We start from the raw sequence: 22,375 nt of genomic DNA, 5'->3' as shown, positions 1-22,375 counted from the left end.
TTAGTAAATGCTTAGTTGAACTAATTGAATTAATATAACTAGTTTATTTTTAGTAAATGCTTAGTTGAACTAGTTGAATTAATATATATAACTAGTTTATTTTTAGTAAATGCTTAGTTGAACTAGTTGAATTAATATAATAACTAGTTTATTTTTAGTAAATATAATGCTTAGTTGAACTAGTTGAATTAATATATAGAACTAGTTTATTTTTAGTAAATGCTTAGTTGAACTAGTTGAATTAATATATAGAACTAGTTTATTTTTAGTAAATGCTTAGTTGAACTAATTGAATTAATATAACTAGTTTATTTTTAGTAAATGCTTAGTTGAACTAATTGAATTAATATAACTAGTTTATTTTTAGTAAATGCTTAGTTGAACTAGTTGAATTAATATATATAACTAGTTTATTTTTAGTAAATGCTTAGTTGAACTAGTTGAATTAATATAATAACTAGTTTATTTTAGTAATAAATATAATGCTTAGTTGAACTAGTTGAATTAATATATAGAACTAGTTTATTTTTAGTAAATGCTTAGTTGAACTAGTTGAATTAATATATAGAACTAGTTTATTTTTAGTAAATGCTTAGTTGAACTAATTGAATTAATATAACTAGTTTATTTTTAGTAAATGCTTAGTTGAACTAATTGAATTAATATAACTAGTTTATTTTTAGTAAATGCTTAGTTGAATTAATAGAAGTAGTTGAATTAATTGAATTAGTAAGTGTTTAGTTGAACTAGTTGAATTAATATATAGAACTAGTTTATTTTTAGTAAATGCTTACTTTGAACTAGTTGAATTAATATAACTAGTTTATTTTTAGTAAATGTTTAGTTGAACTAGTTGAATTAATATATAGAACTAGTTTATTTTTAGTAAATGCTTACTTTGAACTAGTTGAATTAATATAACTAGTTTATTTTTAGTAAATGTTTAGTTGAACTAGTTGAATTAATATATAGAACTAGTTTATTTTTAGTAAATGCTTAGTTGAACTAATGAATTAATATAACTAGTTTATTTTTAGTAAATGCTTAGTTGAATTAATAGAAGTAGTTGAATTAATTGAATTAGTAAGTGTTTAATGTTTCGCCTAATATGAACATAGGAAATGTCGTCTGACGACGGAAAAAATTTCATTATGTGCGAATACTGTGAAGACCAGCGCGGCCAATGCGACAGAAATTTCCTTGTTGATGGTAGGCGATTCAGCATCAAGCTGGATGAGACTTTCGAATTCGATACAGTAAGTCACAACGACAAGTCTGTTTTCGTAATTAAGCATGACTTATATATGCTTCATTTGCCTGACTTATAATTTTTAATTTTCACTATTCTACTAGCGCATCCCCTGCCATGCAAGAATTTTTGTCTTGGATAAGATAGGTTTCAAAGATATGGAAACTATGGAGGTAAAGAGAGCTTACCTGAAAACTGAGCATGATGGTTATACTTTCAACGTCAAAGTATACAATGCACACACGTACACCTATTTTGAATGCAAAACTTGGCAAGCACTATGCAAGGCTTATGCATTTGAGCCTGGTATGGTTATCACCTTTGATATTCGTCCGGAAGATGATATTGAAGGTAATAGAGACATATGGGTCGATGTGCAGACGCCTCCAGTTCTACCATTATGTGAGTTCTTCTCAACTATATTTTTGTCTTTGATATTGCTTATTCAAAAATAACTGACAACTAATTTCTATTGACAGCGTATCTCCATTCAACCAAACATGTCCGGCGCTTGGTAGACAGGACCTACTACTGTCCCGGCGCTGAACTAAACTGCGAGGAGATAAGTCATTATGTTTCATGGCTTGAGGATCTTCATACTGTCAAGACAAATTTTCTTCCTGCACTTAGAAATGTTAGTACTCAAAACGTGCGACCAATAGTGATGGTATTGAACTACGGTCACATCTATTTAGGAATGATGGTAAGATATTTACTATTTGTCCTCAGTGCATATTTTGCATACATATTTTTTTTGCTAAACTTTCATTGCTAAGTATATTAATTAAGTACTATACGATGTTCTTCAACAGGGACTCCCGATGACAGTTGTGCCTCAGGGGATCGAGACTAAAGGTCAGATGTCAATTGTTAGCTTACGGCCAAGATATCCTGCATTGCACATGAATGCATTCAAGATTTCTAGAAGCGATGAATGCTTAATAGTGAAAGATTGGAGGAAAATTGTTAATGATCGCAGAGAAGTACTAGGGGGCAGCAATGAGAAGCGCAACCCACGATTAGGAGACAGGTTCATCGGCATGCTCCAGTATGATCAATCAGGAGAGCTATACATGTTCTATGCTATTTTACCAGAGAGAGAGTAGCTAGCAGGAGTGATTTAGCTAGTTCTTCATGCTGCTCTTAATTAGTACTTGTCCTTTCATGTCCGTGTTCTTCGTTCTGAACTTAAGTGATTTGCTTTTGTGGTGTTATATATGAACGCTTATATCATGACAATCATGTTGAACTCGATGATTGGTTCTATTAGAAATTCTATATATATATATATATATATATATATATATATATATATATACACACACACACACACACACATGCATAACGTGTACAATGTGTAGTATCGTAAAATACCAGCAAACGAAAAAGAATTAAAATGGAAACACAAAATTAAATGAAAAAGAAATCATAAAACTAAAAACCCCCCAAACCTTATAGTACCGGTTGGTCTTACCAACCGGTACTAAAGGGCTCCAGGCCCCCGGAGCAGGCTCGTGCCACGTGGTTGCCCTTTAGCACCGGTTCATGTTGAACCGATACTAAAGGGGGGGGGCTTTAGTGACCACAATTTAGTGCCGGTTATGGAACCGGCACTAAAGGGCCTTACGAACCGGTGCTATTGCCCGGTTCTGCACTAGTGCATGAGGGACTCTCGATTGCAACTCTTGGTAATGTTCATGTACCATTGATGCAATTCATACATTCTCATTTGGAGGTTCTTGACCTTGTCTGGCTCGACCAAAGGTTGGCCCCGGACATATTTTCGTTCTATTTCCTCCTCTCTAAGCCGAGGCATGGGCTCGATTTCAAGGAGTTGTCCAACAATGATCTTGAGCATTTCAGCCTGCATTATATGCTCCTCGGTTATTACCACATCGCCCAGCTGGGGAGCATTAACGGTTTTCCCACAATAATAATGGGCGCGCGTACTCTCATGTGTTGTTGGCACAACATGCGGGGGTATCGATTGCGTCGCCTGTTCTCCCAGCTGGGGAACGGTTTTCCCGCATTTTTGCCAGCTGCTTGTTGGCTCGAGCTCGCTTCCTTCTGTAGCCGTGCTCGATGTAGCTTCCTTATTTTGTGCTCATAGTCTGAGTCAATAGGCTTGGGAGCTGGTTCTCTAGCCATACGAATGAAGTGGTCGGCACTTTCTCCCTTCGCGGCCATGCCGGTTTCGGTACAAAATGGGCGTCCACTTGGGCCTGCACTATGGCTGTGTTTTTCTCCTCGGTCATGTCGTAAGGCCTCTGAGGAAGAGGAGCGAGGCTTGGACCATATTTATATCGCTTGTCTCCGCCTGTACTTCCTGTACTACCTCGACTCGTACCGCTACGCACCATAGCTGCGGCATGTCTCTTCTGCGATTGCTGAGACAGCGGAGACGGCTGACGTGGCTGACGTTGTGCCGGACTTGAAGTAGGAGTGGCCTGACGCTGTGTCGGACTTGAAACCCGAGGAGTGGCCTGACGCTGTGCCGTACTTGAAGCAGGAGTCTGCTCACGCGTTCAGGGACTTGGAGGAGGTGGCGGACTTCAAGGAGGAGTCGGCTCACGCGTTCATGGACATGGAGGAGCGGGAGTTTGCTGACTCGGTGGCGGACTTCAAGGAGGAGTTGGCTCACGTGCTCGTGGACTTGGAGGAGCGGGAGTCTGCTGACTCGGTGGTGGACTTCGAGGAGGAGTCGGCATACAACACGGTGTCGGTGGACTTGGAAAGATGATGCAATACTTTCTCCATAGGATGATACGATGTATGGCATCTCCTAGTGTGCGCTCGCCGTCACCTCCAGCAATGTCAAGTGCTAGCCTCGAATATGGCTCCACCACTTCATCAACCATGACACGAGCATAGCCCTCTGGAATCGGGATGCAATGGAAGGTTGCTTCGGGGGTAATTGTAAAAGCAGCACCATCTGCCACCTTCATGGATATGTTGTTCATTTTGGAGTGTAGCTCACAGTTAGTGTTCTCTATGATGTCATCCACAGGGTATGTATCCAGCAGTATGTCGCCCGGGGCAGAACCAATGCTGCTTCTCGGCATGGATGGGATGGTGCTATCCAATGCTGGACGATCATCCGCTTGCTGAGACCCCCTTTCTCGGCTAAGTGAGTCGATCTGTTGTTGCTGCTGCTGGAATTTGAGTGCCAAGTCCGCGTGCCTTGCTTCTAGGCCTTGAAGGCGTTCTGCGTCCTGCTTCCTCTGCTCCTCCTCCAGCTTCCTCTTCTTCTCCTCCTCCATCTTCTTTCTTGCACGGGAGCTGTAGTCGTCGTTCCAGTCCGAAAAGCCCTCATACCAAGGAATAACGCCCATGCCTCGTGTTCTTCCTGGGTGTTCAGGATTTCCCAGGGCGCGCGTAAGCTCGTCGTTCTCTTTATTGGGCGTGAACACCCCCGCTCGAGCTTCTTCTATTGCGTCAAGTATCTTTTGTTCGGATCCTTTTAGACTTGCCTTCAGCGAAACCAGGCCTGTCTTCTGGTCCAACGCCCCCCATGCGCATAGAACCAAGTTCTCCACCTGGGGGGCCATCTCCTAGTAACCGGAGTGACCCCTGCATCCTCCATCTCTTGCTCAGACTTATCCCACTTAGGCATTCCCACCGCGTAGCCACCTGGACCCAACCTATGGAATTGCGTCTTTTTTGCGGCATTGGCCTTGTTTTTTATCGACCAATCCTTAGATATTTCTGAATCCTTGAATTTCCTGAAATCGTCCCAGTGTTGTCTTTGCTTCTACAGTGTTCCCGTGAATTCTGGAGTCTTCCTTTCTGCAGCGAGGTAGTTGGCCCATGCAGTTTTTCTGTGGGTGTTGAATGCAATTGCCATATTCTTAAAAGCAGCTCCCTTGACTTTCTCCACATCTGCTTTAGTGAAATAATCTGGTAGGGTGAAATGTTCCATCAGAGATTCCCAAACGTTTTTTTGCTCTGTCGTCGACCCAAATAACATCTGGACGTTTAGTTTTTGGCTCTTTCCATTCTTGAATGGAGATCGGGAGTAGGTTCTTCACAAGAACTCCGCACTCACGAGTCCACTTGTTCGCAATGTTCTTAGGCGTGAGGGGTTCGCCACTAGGTTTGACGGAGTCGATGTTGTACTTTACACTGTCCTTCAACTTTTTGCCCGGGCCTTGCTTTGTCCTGGTGTCTGTAGAAGCAGATTTGCTCAATCCGGAGGGCTGAAAGAAGAAAGATTGATTCATTAATATATCTTCAAATAAAATAAAACATGTGATGATCACCAGATGCCTGTTTAAATAAATATACCTCGCCGGTAGTCTTTGTTATTAGAAGATCAGCATTGTCTGTGTCATCATAAACATTGTCTATGTCATAATAATCATAATCATGGTTCATGACTTCATCAGCTCGGTCGTCGAGATTGAATGTGCTTTCATCACCCTCTCCGGTATTGTTCAGATATTGGGAGCCGTCATCTGCTTCATTCAGATCATCTAGCCTGCGAGGGCTGCGTACGATGTCGAACAATTCCTCTTCTCTCTCTCTACCGGTATTGTCCGCCATAGCTTTTACTTAACTAATACATAAGAAATATAAAACAATTTAGTATTCAAATTACAATGCATGGATGCAATCAGTAAGGAAACTAAATCATATAGTTCACAATATATGCATCGTCTCAATTAATATATAATCTCGAATACATCATCGTCTCGAATAATATATATAATCTCGAATACATCATCTCGAATATTATTTATCGAATACATCACTGGCTAGGTACCTAATAAAGATCGAGTACTACAGAAGAATCTAGGGCGCCACTCGCAGTTCCTAGGGCGCGGGCGGTGGACACCCAAAGAGAAGGAACCATCATAGGATCATATCTCCGATCATCTTCCCAAAGAACCTTCCAAGTAGTTAAGAACCTGACATCATCCATAGCAGCCATGTAGCGATGGACGTGCTCGTCTTCCTCCCTGACACGGCGACGCACCACCTCCGGCGGGGCCGGCTGCCTCTGCACCAAATGTGGCCCACGCGAACGCCACCAAAGGAGATCAGGGTCGACGATGGGACTCGAGGCCGGGTTACTCACCAAGCGGCATGCCCCTCCAGGTAGCACCTCCCAGTGCCAGCCCGGCAGAGCCCAGTCCCGGACATGGGTCCTCTGAAGCATGACGTCGTCGCGAACGAGTCGACGACGCGGATGCGGGCCGGGCATATCGACGAGAACAAATACTATATGCCCGCAAAAGTAACATTTTTTAAATGATTGGATTGTGATAACTAAAATTCTATATGCAAATTCTAACAATTTGACATTAATCTAATTCATCTAACTAAAACTAATTCTAAAATTTCTGACATTTCTGATTATATAACTAACATTTCTATAACATTTCTAATATTTCTATAACTAAAAAACAGAAAAATTTCTAACATTTCTATAAATATTTATATAACTAAAAAATATAAAATTTTTATAACATTTCTATATATATGACTAACATTTCTAATATTTCTATAACTAAAAAACAGAAAAATTTCTAACATTTCTTGATATTTCTATAACTAAAAAATAGAAAAAAATTTGTAACTAAAATTTATAACAAAAAAACTAATGTGTGTGTGTAGACATGGCGGCCGGGGCATGAGCTCACCGGCGAGGCGACGACGGGGCGGCGATGATGGGGCGACGGGACGGGGCGGCAACGACGAGGCGACGGGACGGGGCGGCGACGACGGGGCGGGGCGCGGCGACGGGGACGACGGGGGACGGGGACGGGGACGACGGGCGACGGGGACGGGGACGGCCGGGGACGACGCGGACGGGGACGGCCAGGGACGACGGGGACGGGGACGGCCTGGGCGGTGATGGCGACGGGGGTGGGGACGAGGGGCGGGGACGCGTCGGGTGCAGCGACGGTGTCTATCAGGGCAGGCGGCGTGTCGTCGACGGAGAGGGAAGAAACAGAGGGAAACTGATTTTTTTTCAAGTGTTGTATATATAGGATGGACCTTTAGTACCGGTTGGGGCCACCAACCTGTACTAAAGGTCTGTTTTGGCCAGGCCAAGTGGCGGGAAGCGCCCCCCCTTTAGTACCGGGTCCTGGCACCAACCGGTACTAAAGACCCCCCCTTTAGTACCGGTTGGTGCCACGACCCGGTACTAAAGGTGTGTGCTGGCGCAGGTTCGTGCGACAAGTTTAGTCCCACCTCGCTAGCCGAGGGGCGCCCGCACTGGTTTATAAGCCCCACTGTGGTAGCTCTCTCGAGCTCCTATCCAAAGCAGGCCTACTGGGCCTACCTGTCCTGTGCTGCCCTGTGGGCCTACTGGGCCGTTGCGGGCCTGCATCCTGGCCCAACAAAACGTTGTGTTTCTAGTCGTATGCAGGCCGCTCTGGCCCATAGGCGGGCTTTTTTATTTTCTTAATATTTTTTGCTTTAATTTTTTTTGCTTTATTTATTTTTGAGTCGTTTTTGGCTGTATATAGAGTTTCTTTGTGAACATTTTTGCTTTAGGTTAGTGCCGGTAGTTTTCAAATTTGAATAGTTTAAATTTTTAATTATTTGAAATTTGTGTGAATCACTAGTTTTTGAATAACTTAACTTTGAAAATAGATTTTTCAGTGATTCTTTTTTCTTATGTTTAATATTATTAGTGTGTTTTATCATTATATTCAATTTGTTAATGCTTAGGTTATTTAAAAAATGAAATGCCTTTGTAACAGATGAGTTTTCGTCCGAAACCCTGATACTTCGAAAGAGATTGTCCATTTTGTACACGAATTGCATCCAGTTTTTGCCGTAACCCTCTCTACTTTTTTGGAAATGCTATGTGGGTGAAATTATGATACCATGCCAACTTTCAACCTTTTGTGAGTTCATTTGAAATGCTTTTCAATTTCAGGGTCATTTAGCTGAAAAAAATCACTAAATGCATGAAAGAATTTGTTTGCACATAAAATTTCTTCGCGTTTCAAATGCCAAAACACATAACTACCCTAACTATTACATAGATTCCCTTCTGGGTGTGAAACACATAAGAAAGTGATGATAGTGAAGCCGATCACATCCCAGATCTTTGGGTGTGAAACTTTTTCTTCGCGTGTGTCCCTTTGCACCATAGCCATGGAAAATATTCATCATTTAACTGGATGCTCGGGTCAATATTCACTGTGAATGGAGCAATTTCATCAAACTTTTCATAATCTTCTGACATGTTTGTCTTGTCATCCACTCCCACGATGTTTCTTTTCCCTGAAATAACTATTTGGCGCTTTGTCTCGTCGTATGATCCATTCGCTTCCTTATCTTTTCTTTTTCTCGGCCTGGTAGACATGTCTTTCACATAAAAAACCTGCGCCACATCATTGGCTAGGACGAACGGTTCGTCTGCATACGCAAGATTGTTGAGATCCACTGTTGTCATTCCGAATTGTGGGTGTTCCGTTACCCCGCCTCGTGTCATATTGACCCGTTTGCACCGAATCAAAGGGACCTTCAAACCACCTCCATAGTTAACTTCCCATATGTCCTCTATGTAACCATAATATGTTTCCTTTCCCATGTTGGTTGTTGCATCAAAGCGGACACCACTATTTTGGTTCGTGCTCTTCTTATCTTGGGCGATCGTGTAAAATGTATTCCCATTTATCTGGTACCCTTTAAAAGTCATTATACTCGAAGATGGTAACTGGGACAGCGAGTACAGGTCATCTTCAATATCGCCATCATGCATGGCACGTTTCTTCAACCAACCGGCGAAAGTCCTCGTTTGTTCATGTGTAATCCTATCGTCAGACTTCTCCGGGTGTTTGGAGTGTAAAAAATTCTTGTGTTCCTCCATATACGGAGCCACCAAGACGGAATTCTGTAGAACTATGTAGTGTGCTTCAATGAGAGAATGCCCGTCCATACATATTAGTTGATCCCTCCTAGCATACCTTTTCCATCCAGTCTGCCCTTATGCCGTGATTCAGGAACACCAATCGGCTTAATGTCAGGAATAAAGCCAATATTAAACTCAATAACCTCCTCATTTTCATGGCCCTTCGAGATGCACATCGAAAGATTCTTCGTCACGTGCATCACGTCGAGCGGACCTCTAGGTCTTTCCAATATGGCAGGTCCCAAAATATAGATTTATCCTTCCACATGGGTGCGCGTCCGTGAGTGTCCTTCGGAACAGGTTGTCCGCCAGGACCCTTTCCAAAGATTACCTTCAAATCCTTGACCATATCATGTACATTAGCACCAGTACGGTGGCGAGGCTTCGTCTGGTGATCCGACTCACCTTTGAAATGCTTGCCTTTCTTTCTTACGGGATGCCTGCTCGGAAGAAATCAACGATGTCCCACGTACACATTCTTCCTACAACTCTCCAAATATATACTGTCGGTATCATCCAAACACTGCGTGCATCCGCGGTATCCCTTGTTTGTCTGTCCTGAAAGGTTATTGAGAGTAGGCCAATCATTGATGGTCACGAACAGCAATGCCTTTAGGTCAAATTCTTCCTGTCCGTGCTCATCCCACGCACATACACCTGTTCCATTGCACAGCTGTAATAGTTCTTCAACTATTGGCCTTAGGTACACATCAATGCCGTTGCCAGGTTGCTTAGTGCCTTGGATGAGAACTGGCATCATAATGAACTTCCGCTTCAAGCACAACCAAGGAGGAAGGTTATACAAACATAGAGTCATAGGCCACGTGCTATGGTTGCTGCTCTGCTCCCCAAAAGGATTGATGCCATCTGCGCTTAGACCAAACCATATGTTCCTTGGGTCACCTGCAAACTCCTCCCTATACTTTCTCTCGATTTTCTCCATTGCGAACCGTCAGCGGGTACTCTCAACTTTCCGTCTTTCTTACGGTCTTCTCCTTGCCACCACATCGCCTTCGCATGCTCTTTGTTTTGGAACAAATGTTTCAACCGTGGTCTTATAGGAGCATACCACATCACCTTGGCAGGAATCTTATTCCTAGGGCGCTCGCCCTCGACATCACCAGGGTCATCGGGACTGATCTTATAACGCAATGCACCGCATATCAGGCAAGCGTTCAAATTCTCGTACTCACCACGGTAGAGGATGCAGTTATTAGGGCATGCATGTATCTTCTGCACCTCTAACCCTAGAGGGCAGACAACCTTCTTTGCTTCATACGTACTCCCGGGCAATTCGTTGTCCTTTGGAAGCATATTCTTTATCATTACCAGCAACTTTCCAAATCCCTTGTCAGATACACCATTCTCTGCCTTCCATTGCAGCAATTCCAGTGTGGTACCCAACTTTTTTTGTCAACTTCGCAATTCGGGTACAACAATTTCTTGTGATCCTCTAACATGCGCTGCAACTTCTTCCTTTCCAAATCACTTGCGCAGTTTCTCTTTGCATCGGCAATGGCCCGACCTAGATCATCAGCGGGCTCATCTGATGCCTCTTGTTCAACTTCTTCCCGCATTGTCGGCTCAGCTTCTTCCCCCATTGTTGTATCATCGTATTCAGGGAACCCATGGCCAGGATAGCTGTCATCGTCCTCTTCTTCTTCATTGTCTTCCATCATAACCCCTCTTTCTCTGTGCTTGGTCCAAACATTATAGTGGGGCATGAAACCGGACTCAAATAGGTGGACGTGACTGGTTCTTGACGTTGAGTAGGTGTGACCATTCTTACAACCAGCACATGGACAAGGCATAAAACCATCCGCCCGCTTGTTTGCCTCAGTGGCATGCAGAAAAGTACGCACTCCATTAATGAACCCGGTAGAGCATCGGTCATCATACATCCATTGTCGGCTCATCTTCATTACACAAAACCGAATAGACCAAATTAATACAAGTTCATACATAAAGTTCACACATAAAGTTCATATACAACACTTAATTAAATGCAACATACAAATAACTCTCTAGCTAAAGAATTTAAATGCAACAACAAATGCGATCAAGATCGCAACTAAGGTAACAATTGATCCAACAGCATAATGATACCAAGCCACACTATCAATGGCATATTTTCTAATCTTTCTAATCTTCAACCGCATTTTCTCCATCTTGATCTTGTGATCATCGACGACATCGGCAACATGCAACTCCAATTCCATCTTCTCCCCCTCAATTCTTTTCAATTTTTCTTTCAAATACTCGTTTTCACTTTCAACTAAATTTAACCTCTCGACAATAGGGTCGGTTGGAATTTCTGGTTCACATACCTCCTAGATAAAAATATCTATGTCAACTTGATGGGCATAATTTGTCATAAACATGAAATGCAACAACTAGTTTTAAAAGTGAATATACCACATCCGAATCATAACAAGGACGAGGGCCAATGGGGACGGATATCAAAACCATGGCACTATGTATAACAAACAACGTATGGGTAAGATAATTATACGAGTAACTATATATCCAAATCACACAAACATCAATTTGGTAATGTAAAACATTCATGAAGAAGAGCCTCACCGCAATGTGGTGCCGGCGACAGGATGGTGTGGGAAATCGACGGTGGTTACGATGGAGATTTAGAAGGCACCAAGTAAACCACACCTACATATGCAAACTAAGTGTTATTTTTACCTCAAATTGCATATAAATCAAATACTAGCACATATAATTCCTCCCAAATTACTAAATTCACAAATTAATCAATATACAAAGCATTGCAAGAGCTAATCTAGTAATGAGAGATGAAAGGACAAAGTTGCTAACCTTTGTGTTCATTTGAATGGATGGGGGCCTTCAAATCTTGACAAAATTTGGGCAAAGTTTGAGATGAGCTCGAGGAAGAGAGGGGAAGAACAGAGGAAGTGAGGGGAAAGGGGAAGAACAGAGTGAGCTCAGGTGGACGAAGGGTTTATGTACGACGCCCTTTAGTACCGGTTCGTGCCACGAACCGGTACTAAAGGTGCTGGAGGGGCCCAGTCTGACAACATCCTTCCACCACTCTCTTTAGTACCGGTTCATGGCACGAACCGGTGCTAAAGGTTCGCCACAAAACATTACTAATGACAACGGCCGACTAGCCATTGGAACCGGCACTAATGTACACATTAGTGCCGGCTCAAAAGCAAACCGGCACTAATGTGTCTCAGATTTGACCCTTTTTCTACTAGTGATAACTGACATGCATAATGAAAAAAATAGTTAGATTTTGTAAGGCCTAAGGGGTGCATGCACAAATCAAGACCGATGGTAGCAAACGAGTGGATAGATCCAAAATTAATGGTAGTACGTAGATTATAGCTTCGGTTTTAAAAAGATAGAGAATGGGTCATCTACTATTTGTTGCCCACCCAAGTCCTGTAGCTGTAGGAGGTCATGGAACAGCAGCAGCAACGCGAGCAAGAGCAGAGCAGCAGCACGAATGAGAGCAAGAGCGAAGCAGCAACGCCACTAACAACAATAGCAGAGAAGAGCAGCAGCACGAACTAAATCAAGAGCAGTGCAGCAGCGTGACCGACATTAACAAAACAGCCGCAGCGTGAGTGAGAGCCAGAGCAGCAGCACCAACGTGAGTGAGAGACGGAGTAGCTGCAGCTAGTGCCGGTGTGGAAGTCGCCACCGAGGAAGCAACGACATGGGGGAGAGACACCATGGATGAAGTGGCCGGGGGAAGCACCGTCGATGGAGACCCGTCATGGCTGCTCGTTATCGAGCACCGGTAGCCCCGTGAGATTGAGCAAAAGATAAAATGCAGCGGTGAGTGCAGAACTCCTTGGTGGAGCTGAGTGGTCCTCGGCTTCATCGGAGGAATTGGTGAGGGTGATGCGGTTCCGGTGGGGCAGGTCAAGACGGTGCTGTGGGGATGGAGGTGGCGTGATAGACGAGGCAAACGTCAGGGCAGCTCCGTGGAGGTGGAGGACGGGGTGGCTGATCTGGCAGGACGACAAGATCGACGACGGATCCTCATTCGGTGCGGTGGATGAGGGACGGCGAGCTGTAGCGGTGGACGATGTCGTCGGGGAAGAGTCTCCGGCTGGGTGGTGGTCGGGAGGCTGACGGAGGAGCGTGGGGTTTCGCGGGTTTTGGCAGCCTCGGTGTATGAATGTGGGGAACAAAGGGGGAGGTAGGTGGAAGCCATGGCTTAGGGATGCACTTGTCCGAAATGTAGGGTAAGTTACCAGCGTACCCCCACCGGTTTTGACACCGCGACATCGAGCCGACATTTCCGGCTGAGGGGTAGAAGGGGGATTTCACGTGTCTGGGCTGCAGGACCGATTTTGGATGAGGAGGGAGTTTTTGCACGCATCGAAATTTTGAGATAATAAGGCGCAGAGTGGGTTGAAGAGGCGGGAGTTTCAAAGAAGATGAGACAAAATATACTCGAGCTTAGAATTTCAGGATAACAAGGCGCGGATTCCTTGTTCGGGAAAAAAACATAACGTGTACAAAAAAACAATTCATACAAGACACAAGAGAGTCATGTCCCCTTTTACTATATTGCTATAGATGTCATTGGAAAAACTATAGGAAAAATGTAAAAAAATCGGGAGAACAAGATTTCCCTGTACAGTACCAAATCGATTCGCACTTCCCTCAACAACAACAAAAAATAAATCAATTCCCACCAAAAGAAAGAGTCATGTCCCTTTTTATATGATTACAAATGCCAGGATCTCGAATTTCAATTTTTGAATCCACGTTATGTTGAATTCGAATATATCGTTAGGTGACCTTGTGGCTTATAATGGATGTAGTCCTACATTTTGATCTTGCATCATATATTAACATTTTACTCCACCCTATGAACATATATATTGTCGTCTACCATATGGACTAAATTTGAATCAATTTTCCTTATTTGAATATGATTGTTGTCAAGTTATACAATCATTTAAATATTATCCTGATAACAAAAAACATGCATATAGCAGTAATCATATTTCACTATGAACTACATGTACCATAAGATCTCCAATTCAATATTTGTATCCATTTTATGTTGAATTAAAATAAGAGTACATTGGTCTAGGTAGCGAGATATTCGGGATAATCTAAACCCTGTTTTCATATAGTTATATTTTTTGGCTGAATTGGGACAAGTTTTGGTATAAGCTTCTTGCAAAACCGAGAGTTTCTCTCAACAAGCCTCGTGGTTCCGAGAGGGAACGTATCACCTTTTTGTGCGAAATGATATACCCTGCCTCCCCCGTGATTTTCTTTATAGAGGCAACATAGAACTATATGAGGCCCTATTAAATTTCAGAATTATTCCTGGTTTGTTTGGCCTTTTTTATACATTAATTGAGTTTTTGGACATTTAATGCGCATAATCCAAATTTGAACTGCAAGCACATGGTCCGGTGCACCAAAGTTGGTTGAAAAATTACATGTGTGTCCTTGGGTGAATTTCTAGGTTCCATGCATGAAATGGGAATCAAATTCAAACATCTTGGCGTCGCGACTCGGCCGAGAACATCGAGAAACTTGGTTTTAAAATTCATGTAAATCCAAAACTCGCCTGGAAATCATGTAACTTGACATGGTGTCATGTCATGGCACTAACATGTTGTGGTAAAAAATGTATGATTGGGAACAAGTTTTGGTATAAGCTTCTTGCAAACTGGAGCTTCTCTCAAGACGACTCGTGGTTCTGAGAGGGAACGTGTCACCTTTGTGTGCATAAATCAAATATGAAATAGAAGCACATGCTCCAATGCACCAAAGTTGGTTGAAAAATCACATGTGTATCCTCGGGTAAATTTTTTTAGGTCCCATGCAAGAAATGGGAATGAAATACAAACATCTGGGCGTCGTGGCTAGGCTGGAAACATTGAGAAACTTGGTTTTTTAATTCCTGTAAATCCAAAACACGCATGAGAAGCATGAAACTTGGCTTGGTGTCATGACATGGCACCAACATGCTGTGGTAATTTTGCTGTCCAATTTGCGAAGGCGCACACATTACAATCGGAAACACAAGTATTATTGAAACCGTGGGCGTTCTATTTACCATTTATGCGCAGACATGCATCCCGTTTTTTATTATCTAGGAGGCTCCGTGCAGGGTAGCTATTTGAGTACGGGAGGCGTGCGATCAGACCCCTGTGCGTGCTTTTCGGGAGGAGAGCCCTTTGACCTCCATCTGCCGTCCACCTCTCTCCGAAGGTCTCCATTAATGGTGCCCAAGCCTCTGTTTAATGGCATGGTTATGTCTCCCTCGACTGAGGCTTAAGACAGGAAAAAAATCTGAAAAGAAATTTTTGCACGGATCTTGATGTAAGATCCGACGGACCTATATAACATCTAATGCGACTTATACCAAGACTGATGAATATATAAGGACGATGATAGTGGATAATAATTGTCTTACATAATCAGGAAGATAATTAAAAAAGCCACATGCGGCTACGCCCGAAGGGCAAAAGAAGCAGGAAGACAACGATCTGGCTCGCTAATCTCTACTCTCTTGATGCGTTGCTGTAGGCTGCGGGAACTAGTCACCGCGGCGAGCGGCGATGAGCTCTGTCGTGTCCTCAAGATGCTGCTTGAGAGCATCCATGGATTCCTCCACTAGCATTTGGTGCTCGATGCGGAACATGTCATTCTCGTCCAGAAGTTTCTTGACGACGATGACGGTCCTCTTCAACAACACATTGGTCTCCTCCTGCTGCTCTGCACTTCGGAAGATCTTCGCCCTCAGCAGGTCGCACTCGGCCCGGAGCCTCTCACTGCCCTCCCTTAGTTGCCGGATGACGCCGGTAGCCTGTTCAAATGAGGCTTCCATGTCGTCCTGCAAACTCGCCCAGCCAGAGATCTGATCCATCTCGCTATGGACGATCGCATGCATGCGCCTGCAAGGGTCGTCGCCTGCCCACGAGACATTTTCTCAGGCCCCCATGGTGCGGCGGGACATCTCTACTGCTTCCGCGCTGCGGTCGGAGCAGTCTGCTGCATCGACGGTGCGGCGGGACCTCCGTGCTTCTTTGGCAGCGCGGTAGGAGCTCTGTGATCCTACTTTCGTGCGGCGGGACATGTTGGCTGCTTTCGAGGCGAGGCGGGACATCTCTCGTGCTTCCGCTTCCATGCTCACCTCTTCCTGGTGGTAATCTCTCGACCTAGAACTCACGCTGGCCATGGAAGACGCAAGGGAAGGATGTTGAATGACTTGTTTGTTTTTGTGGATGAGGAGTTGAGGAGGAATGTGCAGTCATCTTGGTATAGTAGTGTTTATAACCAAGTACTAATACGCTCCTAAGTGGGAAACCATTTACTCCCTCCGTCTAGGTGTGTAAGTCATCTTACGAAAACAAAATAATCCCAACACACTTAGGCGCGGTGCATTAACTTCTACCTCGTTTCTTGTTTCTTGACATATCAACCAATATGTGTTCTCAACCATCCGATTGGCTCTATCATAGGTTTCATGTCGCTACTTGGCCTTCAGATAGTACTAGATGTCTTCATTTATTACTTTGTAGACTCATTTTGTATTGGAAAGCGCTATGTGATGGTAACATATTATGTTACTCTATTTGCTTCTCTCCTCATTAATTACTTGCCACCTCTATGTGGCATCTATGTTACTACCTATGTTACTCCCACTATGACCAGCCTTATGCGCACAGAAAGGATCGGAGGGAGTACTACTAGTAGTACTACTACTTTGATGTGTCGCTCAACTCACACAAGTATGAAACACTTTGTGAACAAACAAGCATATAAGCTCCCTTCGTTCGAAACCCACCATCTCTTAAGCTAAAGTAGACTGAGCTAACCCCTATATTAGCATATTAGTAATATAAACAGACGACACTGTAGAAACATTTAGGACGTGAGCTTGTTAATCTGAATGTGGAAGGACACCAGCTTAGCCCCGTCCAGCAGCGTGGGAAGAACTGTGAAGAAGGTCAGCTCCTGCACGGTGACGTTGCCGGGATCCTTGTTCCTTGTCACCTCCATTTCCACCTTGACGGTGTCGGTCTTGCCTTTGGGCTCACCCGGCGGGCTATTCGCCCAAAGCTTGGCCACGTAGTGCAGTAGTGGGTGAGGGAGTCCTGGATTAAGGGGTCCTCGGACGGCCGTACTATTAACATGGGCCGGACTAATGGTCTATGAGGATACAAGAAAGAAGAATTCTTCCTGTGTCTGGATGGGACTCTCCTTGGCGTGGAAGGCAAGCTTGGCGTTCGGATATGTAGATCCCTTTATTTGTAACCAACTTTGTACAACCCTAGTCCCCTCCTTGTCTATATAAACTAGAGGGTTTAGTCAGTAGAGGCAAGGAGAATCATAATCATATAGGCTAGACTTCTAGGGTTTTAGCCATTACGATATCGTGGTAGATCAACTCTTGTAATACTCATATTAATCAAGATCAATCAAGGAGGAAGTAGGATATTACCTCCATAGAAAGGGCCCAAACCTGGGTAAACATCGTGTCCCCCACCTCCTGTTACCATCGACCTTAGACACACAGTTCGGGACCCCCTACCCGAGATCCGCCAGTTTTGACACCGATACTGGGGACTCCCCCGCTCTGATGAAGACGACCGACACGGCGATAGGCACGCCGATGTCGAGCATGCCGCCGACCAAGAAAAATGCGTGCCGTCCTCCTCCGTGAACAGCAAGAGCCGTGGCTCCGACCATGGCACTTGCAGCTAGAGCACGTTCCCGTACTGGATCCTGTGCATGGGCATGGGATGCGCGGTGCTGATGTGGTGGGAGAGCGCCGACGATGGGCCTTCATAGCCTCAGATGGGCACGAGGCATTTGCAGGGCGCGAGCGGACACACTCTTTGGTGATCGGCGAGCTTTCTCCTAAGTGATGTAGAGCCCACAGCCTTCATGCGGGCACTCCACCCTCACCGAGGAGAGGACGGCGTCCACCGCCGTGTTACGCACGTCGAAGCCACCTCCGTTCTCACACTTCTAGCATTGTCGCTGGTTCCCGAGGAGCTCGACGTGGTAGTGCGCGCAGGCCAGGCACCCTCCCTTGCACTACACAAATCAATCAAACATCACATCAATCAAGAAACCTCCACCTTACTCGATCAGCCGAACGGATGAGGTGTATTCAAACCTCATACACTGGAGGCTTCAAGGGGCGGAGGCACAAGGGGTGGAGGCACAAGGTGAGGTCCATCGAGACCATACAGAGCTTGATCGTCCTGTCCTGTTCCGTCTGCATGATCGCGCCCTCCTCGTGCACAACCATCTCTCGCTTTATTAGGGCTAGGGCATTACAAAGCTTTACCGTCACATATTAATACTACTTCAAGGTGTATTAAATCAACACATGCAAGTATCAAAAGGAGAGTCACGACATGCATGCATGTGTTGTAATTAATGGATCGATAAACGCAAATTATTGAAATATATCAAGTGCAGTGCTTTGATGTGTCGCGTCCACTCGTACAAGACCAAGAAGTTTGATTACTACAACACCCTCTCGCCTTAACCGCACCTGCCTTTGGCTGCAAGACAGGTGGGCCACCCACCTTTTCGGCCCACATGTCATACACGCAAAGGCAGGAGTAGTAAGTTAATGAAGCTGCGTCCCTCCCTCGCCCATGAGCGTGGTGGCTGGCAGGACTAGGAGAATCTTTCGTTCGCTACACGCTCTCCCTCCCGCACACGATGGACATGCAACAATTCAATCGATGTCAGATGGCCAGAAGCATACTGTAGTACTCCTCCACTGCAGTAGTACTCCATCATTGTTCAACTTCCCAAAGAGGCGAAGAGCCAAGCGCAGCCCGGATGCTTGTGTGGCAGTTTCATGTGTAGAGTAGTCTAGGATAGCGTGTACCATGCCTGTAAGGTTAAAATCATTGGGTTCGGCTCCATGCTTTTTTATTAAAATAATCTTCTGGCCCTACCTATCTTCTTGGTGATTGTAGTTTGCACGCTCATCTGGTCAAGAGTTTGCAGCCAATGGAGTATTGTACACTGCGGGTCTTGCAGCCAAGTTTAGAGGCCACCATGTGCGGCCAGTGCTATGATGTGTCGCGTCAAGTCGTACAACAAGGAGAAGTTTGATTTTACTACTACACGCCTTCTCCCTCGCCCATGCGCGCGGTGGCTGCTACGTCTTGAGCTTGCGTTGGTTTTCCTTGAAGAGGAAAGGGCGATGCAATAAAGTAGCGTAAGTATTTCCCTTAGTTTTTGAGAACCAAGGTACCAATCCAGTAGGAGGCTCCTCAGAAATCCCATGCAGCTACACAAACAAACAAGAACCTAGCAACCAACGCAATAAAGGGGTTGTCAATCCCTTCACGGCCACTTGCGAAAGTGAGATTTGATAGAGATAATATGATACGATAAATATTTTTGGAATTTTTATGATATAGATTGGAAAATAAAAGATGCAAATAAAAGTAGATGATAAACTTATATGATCAAAGATAGACCCGGGGGCCATAGGTTTCACTAGTGGCTTCTCTCAAGATAGCATAAGTATTATGGTGGGTGAACAAATTACTATCGAGCAATTGATAGAAAAGCGCATAGTTATGAGATTATCTAGGCATGATCATGTATGTAGGCATCACGTCCATGACAAGTAGATCGAAACGATTCTGCATCTACTACTATTACTCCACACATTGACCGACTCCTGCCTGCATCTAGAGTATTAAGTTCATAAGAATAGAGTAACGCATTAAGAAAGATGACATGATGTAGAGGGATAAACTCATGCAGTATGATATAAACCCCATCTTTTTAACCTCGATGGCAACAATACAATACGTGCCTTGCTGCCCCTGCTGTCACTGGGAAAGGACAACACAAGATTGAACCCAAAGCTAAGCACTTCTCCCGTTGCAAGAAAGATCAATCTAGTAGGCCAGACCAAACTGATAATTCGAAGAGACTTGCAAAGATAACTTAATCACACATAAAATAATTCATAGGAGATTCAAATATTTCTCATAGATAAACTTGATCATAAACCCACAATTCATCGGATCTCGACAAGAGTTACATCGAATAGATCTCCAAGAAGACCGAGGAGAACTTTGTATTGAGATTCAAAGAGAGAAAAGAATCCATCTAGAAAATAACTATGGACCCGAAGGTCTGTGGTAAACTACTCACAACTCATCGGAGAGGCCTTGGAGATGATGTAGATGCCCTCCATGGTGGATTCCCCTTCCATCGAAGCACCGACAAAGGCTCCAAGATGGGATCTCGCGGATACAGAAGGTTGCGGCCATGGAAATAGTTTTTCGTGGTGCTCCTGGATGTTTTCGGGGTACGTGTATATATATATAGGAGGAAGAAGTAGGTCGGTGGATGCTCGAGGGGCCCACAAGGTGGGGGGCGCGCTCACCCCCAGGGGGCGCGCCCACCCCCAGGGGGCGCGCCGGGTACCCTCGTGGCCGCCTCGGTTGTTGCTTGACTTCCACTCCAAGTCCCCTGGATTGCGTTTGTTCCAAAAATATCCCTCCCGAAGGTTTCATTCCATTTGGACTCCGTTTGATATTCCTTTTCTTCGAAACACTGAAATAGGCAAAAACAATAGCAATTCGGGCTAGGCCTCCGGTTAGTAGGTTAGTCCCAAAAATGATATAAAAGTGTAAAGTAAAGCCCATAAACATCCAAAACAAGTAATATAATAGCATGGAACAATCAAAAATTATAGATACGTTGGAGACGTATCAAGCATTCCCAAGCTTAATTCCTGCTTGTCCTCGAGTAGTTAAATGACAAAAATAGAATTTTTTATGTGGAATGCTACCTAGCATAATTCTCAATGTAATTTTATTTATTGTGGCATGAATGTTCAAATCCAAATGATTCAAAATAAAAGTTGATATTGACATATGTAATAGTAATACTTCAAACATACTAATCAAAACAATCATGTCTTCTCAAAATAACATGGCTAAAGAAAGTTTATCCCTACAAAATCATGTAGTTTGGTCATTCTCCATTTTCATCACAGAAGAATGCACACCCCTGATGACAAGCCATGCAATTGTTTCATACTTTAGTAATCTCAAACTTTTTTCAACTTTCATGCAATACATGAGCGTGAGCCATGGATATAGCACTATGGGTGGAATAGAATATGATGGAGGTTGTGTGGAGAAGACAAAAAAGAAGAAAATCTCATGTTAACGAGGCTAAACAACAGGCTATGGATATGCCCATCAATTGATGTCAACATGAGGAGTAGGGATTGCCATGCAACAGATGCACTAGAGCTATAAATGTATGAAAGCTCACCAAAAGAAACTAGTGTGTGTGCATCTAACTTGCTTGATCACGAAGACCTATGGCATTTTGAGGAAGCCCATCGTTGGAATATACAAGCCAAGTTATATAATGAAAAATTCCCACTAGTATATGAAAGTGACAATCAAATGAGACTCTCTGTATGAAGAACATGGTGCCACTTTGAAGCACAAGTGTGGAAAAAGATAGTACCATTGTCCCCCCTTTTTTTGGGCCTTTTTTATTTGGCATTTCTCCTTTTTTATTTAGATACAATGCTCTAATAATGAGGATCATCACACTTCTATTTATTTACTACTCATGAGTTACAACTCTAAACTAGAACAAGATATGACTCTGTATTAATGCCTCCGGTGGAGTACCGGAATGGGAAATGAATCAAGAGTGACATGTATGAAAAATTATGGAGGTGGCCTTGCCACAATACATTTCAACTACATGATCACGCAAGGCAATATGACAATGATGATGCGTGTCATGATGAACGGAACGGTGGAAAGTTGCGTGGCAATATATCTCGGAATGGCTATGGAAATGCCATAATAGGTAGGTATGGTGGCTGTTTTGAGGAAGATATAAGGAGTTTATGTGTGATAGAGTGTATCATATCACGGGATTTGGATGCACCGGTGAAGTTTCCACCAACTCTCAAGGTGAGAAAGGGCAATGCACGGTACTGAAGAGGCTAGCAATTATAGAAGGGTAAGAGTGCGTATAATCCATGGACTCAACATTAGTCATAAAGAACTCATATACTTATTGCAAAAATCTACAAGTCATCAAAACCCAAGCACTACGTGCATGCTCCTAGGGGGATAGATTGGTAGGAAAAGACCATCGCTCGCTCCCGACCACCACTCATAAGGATGACAATCTAATAACACCTCATATTCCAAATTTGTTACACAACGGTTACCATACGTGCATGCTATGGTACTTGCCAACTT

Source organism: Triticum aestivum, chromosome 7B (genome assembly GCF_018294505.1).
Source record: "Triticum aestivum cultivar Chinese Spring chromosome 7B, IWGSC CS RefSeq v2.1, whole genome shotgun sequence".
NCBI classification, from domain to species: Eukaryota; Viridiplantae; Streptophyta; class Magnoliopsida; order Poales; family Poaceae; genus Triticum; species Triticum aestivum.
Note: the sequence above shows the minus strand (reverse complement) of the source record.